The sequence below is a fragment of the Spea bombifrons genome, chromosome 11, assembly GCF_027358695.1.
Source record: "Spea bombifrons isolate aSpeBom1 chromosome 11, aSpeBom1.2.pri, whole genome shotgun sequence".
NCBI lineage: Eukaryota > Metazoa > Chordata > Amphibia > Anura > Pelobatidae > Spea > Spea bombifrons.
Window position 1 is genome coordinate 34,277,242 of NC_071097.1, and position 11,461 is coordinate 34,288,702.

Genomic DNA, 11,461 nt, shown 5'->3' on the forward strand with positions numbered 1-11,461 from the left:
TTTTTGACATTTTGTGCCTTATTGATAACTACTTATTGTTGCATATATATATATATATATATATATATATATTATAAATATATATTATATATCGTATATAAATATATATTATATATATACTGTATCTGCATATATATATATATAATAATTATTTTATAATGTATTGTTTTATATAGCGCCATCATATTCCGCAGGGCTGTACAATGGGATGTATGATTATTTATATATATATATATATATTATATATTATTATTTTATTATTTCTCTTTTTGGGCTAAAATCTCAATTATAAATAGTTCTATCGTATCAGCTTTGAGGCAAAGTATGCCTGGAAATGCTGGCTGTTTTAAAATAAATAAATTGATGGAAATGTCAAATTTAGTGTAAAGGATTTAAAAACGTGCATTTCTAGAGTATGAAAGGGACCATAACCGGCAGAGTTTTGGAGACATTAGGTAGCAATGGTTTGGCGCCTCTCTCGGACTCACGTCTCTGTCTGCGGCGGCTGCTGGCTCGTGTTCCCGCTCTCGGCCTCTGTCTGTCTTTCTGCGTCCTGATGTCTGCCTGCTTTCTTCAGGCAGGATGAGAAGGTAATCACGAGATAGAAGATGACTGCGAGAGAGCCGGCTCCCATGAAACAAATTCCCAGGATGAAGACTTGATTGGATACGGTCAGCAAGACCACGCCGATCAGCAATAACGCCATCCCGAGCGTCACCAGCAGGCGATGGACGCCCTTCTTGAAATCTCTGGAAACCATGGTGTGGTGTGCAAAAAACGCTAAAAAAGGAAGAAAAATATCAAATAAAATTACAATGTCTCTTTAAGAAGCGCCTCAGCGAATTGGAGTCCATTTCCATTTCGCTGCATTTTACAGCAAATTTCATATTGGAGTTAGAAAATAAAACGTTTTTAGCTCCTCCCCCAGCTGCCTCTTCTGTGAGCAGGGAGTATACCTGAGTATGCTTCTTGCTCATGCTCAGTAGAACTCTAATTCTAGTCAATGGGAGCTGAGTAACCATTAAAGTCACAACGCTGATGTTATGCAAGCACACCTGTGATTGGCTGCCAGGGGAGGAGTTAAATGAGACAGAAGTAACTGTAGTAAGTTTATCAGAATCAGGATCTCTTCCCTAACCCGTTATTTCTGTTATTTTTTATATTCGTTAAAACAAGGGTATTATCGCCTCAATTTGCCGAATGTCTTAGCAGAGTGGCTCTGATACACTTGAGTCACCTGAATTCAAGCAGGGATTTCAACCATAACATGCTAGTAGCAAAAACACCAACTGGGAGTCTTATATATGATCACAGCGGGGGGGGGGGGTGGGGGTAGGAGAATCCGTCTCTTCACCCTGCGATTGGGGTGAAAACCCTGAGAATCAGCATCAAACCTCGAGAGTTCCCAGGTATGCTCTTAACCTCTGAGGAGGAATGTGTATTAGTTACTCGTGACTTTTATACTTGCATTCACCTTTTTACAAGGAGAGCAGGCAAAGATTGAAAATGAGTCCAACTCCTTTATTTTAGGTTGAAATATAGACCCATGATCCACCTTCAAAAATCATACCTGTTGGACCATGACTATTTAAATATTAACCCCTTAAGCAGCTCATCACACAGATTCTGTTTGCCGTAACTCACTTATGGTGGCAACCAAATGGTCCTTATTGGATGGAAACCACAATTGGTACAGGAGGTAAATATATTTAAATGAAGTCACCTGTATTTAAGCAGGGATATAGCAGTGAGATGACCCGAGATTCTGCCCCTTCACCCTGAGATTCTGGTAAAAACCCCAGGTATGCTAATCGGCTTATCGCCAGTCATCAAAAAAATAGTACATTATGATTCGAAAGAATAAATGATTGAAAGAGACAAAATGTATGCTCCTTGGTGACCTCCATTGATTAACCCCTTCACGACAAAGCCGGTGGATATACGGGCTCACAGTGCATTGTCATGAACGCGTTGTCCTTAAGGGGTTAAACACGCTAAATTAATAGCGTGTTTAACAATTATTTTACACCACCTCCAAATCGTGTAAAAATTTGCCCCCAATTTTAACCCCCATTATTTACAATGAAAGTGTCGAGGGGATATAGAACAGGATTGCGTAATGTGTGACACAACGTGGACAAAGATGGCCCCCTGCCAACACTATGTATGGACAGTCACAAGACACGCAACGTGGGTGTAAAAAACACGACCGACAAACCGACAATAAACGTTTTTACGACACGCCAATGACTTCTGCTGAAAACCCCTTTTGCAATTATGTTACAGCCAGAAATGTCCTTGTTTTCCCCCAAAACAGCTGCGTGACCCCAAACCTTGTGTAAGATAATGCATATATACCCTGAAGTAGATTCTGGCTAAATTTCTTAGTTGCCTAAAAACCCCAATAGCTTTAGTAAAAAAAAATAAAAATAAAAAAAAAAAAACGATCAAAAACTTATCCCATTTGGAAATGGATACAGCATTTCTTGAACACCTTGGCTGTGCAGCAGGTTCTTGTAAGCACTACCTGCAGCACAGTCTATCTCATTCACTCACCGATCGCAGGAAATGTGCTCCTCTCTCAGATCCAGTCTAGGCTTCTTCTGGTCGCTCCAAGGTCTGGCTTAGTCTCAGGTTCTCCAATATCTTTCCCACAATCTTTATCTTCCTCATGCTGACCTCGCTGTCTCAGTAGATGCTTCCTGGTGGAGTCGGCCTTTGGCTTCTTATTAATAAACTTTCCTGCTCGTGTTAATTATTATTCAGTCTTTTGTAACGAGCCGAAGATAAACTTGGAAAAGCCATGCTGTCAGGAATTCCCCGTCTCGCCGTGTGTTTTTGGATCGCCTCTGACTCACCTGTCTGCTTCCAGAGCCGCGCGTGTTCCTGCACTCTCTCGTCTTTGGAATTCAAGCTGTCTCTCTGCCTCTTCACCTGTAACCTTGTGTCGTTTGAATCAGGAAGCTGAACTCTATAACAGATGACACGCCGTCACTCCCTCGTTTGTCTGATAAAAAAAAAACCTTTTTCATTCTCCAGGTGCGGCCGTACCAAGGAGCGTCAGACTCTTAACCTTAACTAGACCCAACCGGTCACCGACCAGCACAACGAGAACTTCATCCCGGCTTATACAACCTCTCCCGACGTCTTAAATCTAACAGATTCTGGCTTTAGAATCTTGGGTATGTAACGCAAAATAGATAGGCAAGAATATATCATAAAGGGATTTCTTATGTTGTGAAGGACAGGACTTCTCGAGGTCCTTGTGGCCCCATGACCAGACTCATTTCAAGGTTTCATAGTGTTCTACAATAGAACCCGAGTGTTCTATCACAAGCAAACACGAACACTATCTCCACTACCTTGATGGCCACCAGAACACATTTGGACTTAGACGTTCACCAGAACTGCTTAACTGCAGAAATATTATGGCATTTGATGTCAAAGTCTACTGTTTGGTGGCATGGAAGGGCAAACCGAGGAAGACAATCACGAGGTTAGAGGAGTCCACTCTGATAGAAGATGAGCCCAGAAAAAGAGAAATGCTTGGGGTATATTTTCAGCTTTAAGCACATTTTCCAAATCCTACATGTTATGGTTCTATTCACTAAATAAACCAATATTTGTATTAAAATCCAAAAATATGTTTTGAAAGCCACCTTACATGTATGCCCTGGGAGCAGACATCTTAACGTCCACCTCCAACCTTCCACAGAGTAAAAAGCGGAGTTACTTGAGCTTTCAGGACCCAACGGGTCTTTTCTTCTGAAGACGGGACCTCCGATATCTTGAAAGCTTTAGGTGCCATCTGATCATGTCAGGTTCTTCTCTGTGGTTGGTCCACCAAAAGGTATCACAACTTATTTGGGCCCTGTGATGAACCCACTGACCCAAATCTCTTAATTTTAAGGGGAAGATGCTTTTTTTATAGCATTGGCATACAACACCTCTGGAGTCCAGATACTTCTGAGGAGGAGTTGGAAACCATCCTGGAAAAACCAGAAGGAAAAGCTGGAAAATGGGTAGAATAGATGGGGCGATTTCATTTGGTCGGGTGGTCTATCAACAAATTTGTGGTCTGGATTTCTTGGTGCTTGGGGCACGACTGGGCAGGATCATGCCCTGTGCCAGCATCACATCTGCTTCTGGAAACATAAGGAAGCTGAAGGAGGCGCATGGGCATTACCATCAGGTAGCTCATGCGTGAGGAATGATAAGGGGCAACCATTTTTCCTTTACCGAGAGGATGGTAGGTAGGTAGGTGGAACAGCCTCCCAGTGGTAGAGGTTATTAATGGTAGAGGGAAATATGTATGGCATAGACATATGGCTCCTGAATCCAAGATGAGGCCAAGACCTGAAAATAGAAGTTTGGTTCTTCTCTGTCGTCACATTCTATGTTTCTGCCCTTCCAATGGCAACCAGAAGGCCCCCATCCCTAAAATGTACTATTATTAACTATTACTCCCCAAAATATAACCCTCCTATTAGAAACCCTTCTTTATAACATTCACCTTTCACACTCCATACACGCACCTGACAGCAGGTGTAGGTTCTGTAACCTGTCACGTCTTGCGACATACATACCTGCGCGCAATTAAGTCGTTGCCGTTTGGTAACACTTTATTGGGACCGGGTGCATCGAGCCACAGCTATTAGGAACAGCACTTATCATTTAATGACATAGATTGCGTTGTCTATAGTTATCGCATAGATTGCAAAGACTGTAAAACTGCCCCCTTCCGTCAGCAACGACGAGTCCTCCCGCTAGAAGATGCCGTAAACGGGTTAATAATAGCCAATATCTGCTGTTGCGTAAGAAACTGGTTTAGAATGTTCTGTATCCAGGTTGCGGACGGGATAATATGCAATTATTGTGTCTCTGCCATCACGGGGTATATTGTGTAGGTGCGGGTGTGATTTATAGGATTGCGTTCTTCTTACCACCTCGTGGCTTCTTCTCCATCTCATTCTTAATTGCCAAATCTCTAAAAACGTCACCTTTATTCCTCCCACATCAGAAACGCCGCTTAGCATTCAAAGCCCAGTGATGACCTTCCTAAAATCCGATTGGGTCCAAGGATGTGCAGCATTCATCCTGTCTCCCCGTGAACTGCCACAGGAGACAGAAACACACCCCGCGGTGACAGAGGGTGCGCAAGCAGCCAGAGGGAAAGTTGTAGGAGCGGTGAGAGGGAAGCGGGGGCAGGAGGTGGGATATATGTGTATGTGTTTGCGTGTGTGTTTGAGAATGCATGTGTAATTGTAAGGGTAGGGTGAGATGGAGTGTGTGTGTTAGTATGAGTAAGTGTGTAAGTGCGTTTACATATGTTGTATGTTGGAAGGAGGGGGCAAGAGCAAAGAAGGCACAGACCAGTTGTTTGGGGGCACCGATGGCACAGACCAGCTGTTAAAGTAGGAGGGCCCGGGGCAATTTTTGGCACCAGGTCCCCGTGGTTCCTAGTTGCGCCTCTGACAGTGTGTTTGTGTGTGTGTGGATATGTGTGTAACCTCGGGTTATGGGAGCAGCGTTGCGGCACATCTCACTCCCCGACCCACTTCCCCTCCAAACACGGCATGTGTCCCCCCCACCAACCTCAGCGGGACCTCCTACCCCATCCTCAAGTGGGGGTCGGGTAGCAGGAGCCAGAGAGTTCCCAGGTATGGTATAAATGTGTAATTGTGTACAGCCCCGGGTAGATGTTGAACGCCAAATCCTGCTGTATCCCCCCCTACCCACGTCACCTGCCCTAGTTACCCCATCTCGGTCCCCCCAGTTCTGGATCCTATGCTCATTTTATTGGTCTCAGACCAAGAGCTCAGCTGATCTGAAACATGACGGCTCCCGTGATGGAAACTCCCGCGGAAATTTACCAACCGGCATTATTACCCCCGATGCCCCGCCCACCGTAAATTATCCAGTTTATTTAGGCTCCGATAGCCACACCCATCACGCAATCAGAAACATTCATTTCCACGGCACGCCCTGTTCTGTTTGTGGCCATTTCTTCAGGGCGACGGCCGACGGACCGGTAATTATTGGGTAAGCAGGGAGAGTGAACCTCCGGAAATCTAGTACCGCGCAACGAAGGAATCTGTGGATTCAAACCATTCCATTTCAGTTTCACGTTATGATGGTTTGTAGCCGGCAGGTTTCCGCCGCGTGTTCACCTTGGGCGCTAGCGGCACGGGAAACAATCATATAAACAATAATCAGGCCGGATATTTACAGGCATATTGGCCCCATTCGGCCCCCGTCTAGTCGCCCGTTTCATCTGCTGTAAAGACTCAAACCTTAATCAGTCGTTGGTCTCGTCTTAGATTCAGGAACCGTATTCCTATCCCCATGCATATTTAAATCTCCTCGCTGTATTACCCTCTACCACTTCTGCTGGGAGGCTCTTCCACTTAACTACTACCCTCTCAGTTAAGTGTATCTTTAAATAACGACAAGTCAAGGGTTCCATGAGGGCCGGTATTAGAGCCATTTGGGTAACACATTTGATGTTGTTACATAGAATCTGCGCGATGGGCTATTATAGGGTTAATATTTCCGCAGAATGCTAATAACCTTGTTGTTTTTTTTTATTCCTAATAACTTGGATTGGATTCCATTTTCCGGCGATCGGATTGCACTTTGATCCATTGAGACTTTATGGAAAACATTCTCTCTGATGTCGTTTATCTGCCCCGGGCTTATTGCCCCCAACTGCCCCCCCCAGTGATTATGGATTTCCACAATTGATCATAACCTATACCCTATCATAATTAAAGGAGTGGGTAAACTTTAACCCTTGCACTCCCATAGCCAGGGCTGTCTCACCACGATGACTTAACTTTTTCGGGCGGGGGCTCCCCATTGGCGTCAACGTCACATAGATGTATTGGGGGGCTGGGGCAAATTCACCGCAGCAATAATTAGCCTTGTGCATGGTTTCCTTGACCAAGTGACGGGTCACAGCTGATATTAAACGGATGCGCTATACTTTCAATTAAATTAAGGAAAAGCTGTGACATCAAAGACTCAGAATCGACTCCAGCAGTGACATCATCAATCTCTTTTTTTTTTTTTTTTTAGGGTTTTCTCATTGATTTTTCTCATCTCTAACCCGCACCAAACGTATAGCCGACTCATCCTATGGAAACTGTCCCGGCTCCACCAGTTACACGTCCGTCGGATTCCGGCTGTCAGTCTGGGAGATAAAAAAAAATAAACTAAAAACTAAATTAAATATTTTAAAAATGTAAAAAAAAATCTACTTTCAGCTTCCAATGAAAAATTGCAATCAATATTTCATAGTCATAAAAACAGCAAAACCAACAAAAACAGCAGTCATTTTCTGCATTTTATATTCTTGCAATAAAAGGGTCCTGAAAGAATTTGCCCGTTTCTCCTGCTGTAACGACTCCAACCTTAATCAGTCGTTGGTCTCGTCTTAGATTCAAGAGCCGTTTGCCGATCCCATGCGTGTTTAATACCCTCACTGTATTACCCTCTACCACTTCTGCTGGGAGGCTGTTCCACTTAACTACCACCCCCTCAGTAAAGTAAAACTTCCTTTGATTCCATGTCAGCCTCTGACCCTCTAGTGTTAGATTCCGGTCTCTTGTTGTAACTTTTCTCCTCCTTTGAAATAAATTCCCTCCTGTGCTTTATAATCCCGACGGTCCGTGTATCGCCGTCTGTAGCTGTCTCTCTCTCTGTCTCTCTCTCTCTGTCTTTGTGTCTCTTTCTTGTCTTTTCTTCTGTTTTGCGTTCAGTGAAAGGTTTCTGGTCCCCGGCGCATTTGTATCTCTTCAGCGCACGCGTAATTACGTCTTTATGAAAAGGCCGCAGCCAATTTTATTTATTAACCAAGTCATTGCCACGCAGCCTTAGGCCCGACACCTCGATGCCTTAACAGGGTAAAGACTACCAACTGAACACAAATATAATAAATAACATCCATAAACATAAATAATTAACAAAAACCATAAGGCCTACCAGGCAAACGCGGACCGCCACACAGGGACGGACACGATGCCCAAACCTGAGGCTCCCAGCACCACCTACCGGGACCCCCCCACCAAACGCTTCAGGTCACATCGCACTCTCCTCGTCTCGTATTTCATTTGGCAGAGAATTCCTGGCTGCGCCTCGGAAAAATGCAGCTTTACGGACATTTATTTCATGATCGCGCATGCTGAGGCAGATTAGCGTTGGAGGGGAGTGTACACATTATATAGAAAAAAAGGGTTAAAAAACCACTTTGCTACACGGCGTACAAAAACGATGATAAATTCCCAGCTTGCTTATCTCCAGAGAATGGAATGGGGACCCTGGGGTCGCGGCCCGAATCCCGCCGTCCAGCCGAGCTCTACCTCTGTCCCGAAAAGCAAGATAGAAGTAGAGCTCGGCGGGATAGAGTGGGAAAACCGGGACTGTCCTGCGCAACTTGGGACAGTTGGGAGGCATGGGGCCGGGAAATCTGCGCCTCCAATGAACATAACCTAAGGTTTTTGCCATCATTCAGGGCAGACCATCAATGACCCACAGTTGCCAACAGTCCCGAATAGGCTGGGAAAGTCCCACTTATGTCTCAATGGACAGCTGGCATCAATGCATGTGAAATACCAACAGGTGGAGACTGGATATGACATCATATGTTAAATGATGTCACTGCCCACGGCCGGACACCCAAGTGACACCATGAGACGCTCCCAAGTACGAAGCAGACCGCGCCATTCACCTTGCCCTGACTTAGTTGCCCCAGCCTCTCGGTGGGATCCATTACGCGTTCTATAGCCACCAATAAAATGTACAGAAATGTGGAATCTGCCGGCAGATCGGCCCCCGTCTAGTCTGCCTGTTTTCTCCTGCTGTAAAGACTCAAACCTCTGTCGGGAGGCCGTTCCACGTATCTACCACTTTCTCAGTAAGGTTAAACTTCCTTACATGACATTTTATTACGTTTTCTTTTGTCTTTATGTTTTTGAAGGCTGTTTATTGTCACAACAAACCAAGACTTTCATAGAAGAAGCATATTTACCAAACAATTCGTGGAAATGCCGAATTGCTTCGCAAGAAAGGCTCTTTTTCTGATTTTCTTTACATTTGTTTAAATCCCCTCCCCTCTACCACTTCTGCTGGGAGGCTGTTCCACTCATCTGCCACCCTCTCAGTAAAGTAAAATGAACAATTCATACAGTTAACACTCCCCATATTTCTTTAGCTTGATGTTGAATAAAAAAATGCCAAGACAGAATAAGGTAGTCCGCAAACATTCGGGAGTCTAACAAGCGCAGCGAGGCTTTCCCAGCAGACAAACGGCAGGACTGTGTACTCGGCGGATTAATCTGGAATGTATGATATGCATCGCTAACAACCAATCATCAGGGGGATAAAATCCATTCACAAACAATGCATGTTTAAATTCCCTCACTGTATTAACCTCTAGCACCTCTGCTGGGAGGCTGTTTCAGTTCTCTAGATATTGTGCATTTCTACTGATTTATGGGAAAGCAAAAGTTAAAACAATATATAAAAGCGTAAACGTATAAAGTAACATTTGTAACATTTTTATGGCAGGATGACCACACCAGGGAGCGCTCCAGGGCTTGTCCCGGATACTCCAGGTGAAGCGCTCTGGGCTCTGGACACGCCCACTCCCCACCCACTCCCTGCCCCACTCCCCGCCCACCAGGGCCAATGTCAGCAGGAACAGCCACTGATATCAGGAGACCGCGTGCCGACATCAGCGGGACCACCCACCTGCATCAGCCAATCGCCCACTGACGTCAGCGGGACCACCCACCTGCAACAGCCCACCGCCCACCTACATCAGCCGACCACCCAACAGGACAGCGACTATACCAGGGTTATAAAATGTTAACCCTTTATAGTCTGACCCCCGCCCCCCACTCCCCAGCATTCCATGCCGGGTCATAACGCAGAAATTTAGAATATTTTTTCAGCCTCCAACAATGCCTTATAAGGGAATATTATTTACTGTAAATAGAAGAAAATAAATAAGCGGTTTGGTGAATGACGTTGGTGATTCTTCGTCCAGCAGTTTAATAATATTATATTTCTGTTTCTGGGAACACGTCTAATTCTCTATTCACTAAAATGTGAGGTTTTTTTTGCTAATAACTTAGTAGCTAAATTTTGTAGAACTGAGTCCAATTTCATTGGGTTCTACTCCATGATTTCTGTATTAGGTCAAAAGTTGTGTATGACATCATCACTGAGGCGAGGACACAATTCAGTACCCCTGGAGTTACCGGCAGAAAGTCCTATGAACACATTCCATGCTAATCCGGCATTAGACAACCCCCCCACACACACACACACTACAAATGCCGTCTACACAACTCTATGTGGATAAAAGTATTGGGACGCCTGACCGTGACACCAGCAGGGACTTTGATGACATCACATTCTAAATACATAGACATTAATATAAAGTTGGTCCCCCATTTCCGCTCTTCTGGGAGGGATTCCCGCAGGATTTTGGGGAGTTCCTGTGGGATGTTTTGCCCGTTCATCCAGTAGAGCGTTTGTGAGGTGAGGCGCTGATGTTGGACGAGACGCCCGGCTCACAATCTCCGTTCCGGTTCATCCCAAAGGTGTTTGATGGGGTTGAGGTCGGGGCTCTGAGCGGCCGGTCAAGTTCTTCCACCCCAAACTCACCCAGCCATGTCTTTATGTTGCTTGCTTTGTGCTCCGGGCCCCAGGCACGCTGGAATAGAAAAGGTTCTTCCCCAAAACTGGGGCCACAAAGCTGGAAGCCGAGCGTCGTCCAAAATGTCTTGGTGCCGAAGCGTTACCATTACCCCTTCAATGTAACTAAAACCCAGAGAAACTGCCCCAGAACATTATCCCTCCTCCATCAAACTTTCTCGCAGGCACCATGCCTTCCGGAATGTAACGTTCTCCTGACATCCTCCAGACTTCTACGTATGGATGGGTGATTCTGCGCAGAATGAACCGACTTGTGGCAAAAGGTGGCATCCTATGTTTAAAGTCACTGAGCTCTTCAGTGAGACCCATTCTACTGCCAGCGCCTGTCTCTGGAGACGGCCGCCTATGGGCTGGATTTTATACACCTGTTAAATAACGAGCAGTCATCTTAACTTCCTGTCCTCAGGATCCGCATGATTATTCCTCCCTAGGTGGGCGCCTACTTTGCCTATAGGTGGTGCCAGCCCTGGCATTGAAATAAATGTGATGTATACATAGATATGTATGTGTATATTTGCGTATATTGTATATATATATATATATACATGTACCGTATATGTGCTTATACTATATATATATATATCTATATAAATGTATATGTGCTTATACCATATATATATAAATGTATATGTGCGTCTACTATATGTATATAAATGTATATGTGCGTATACTGTATATATATATATATAATTGTATATGAGCATATATAACATATATAAATTAATGTATATCTGCGTAT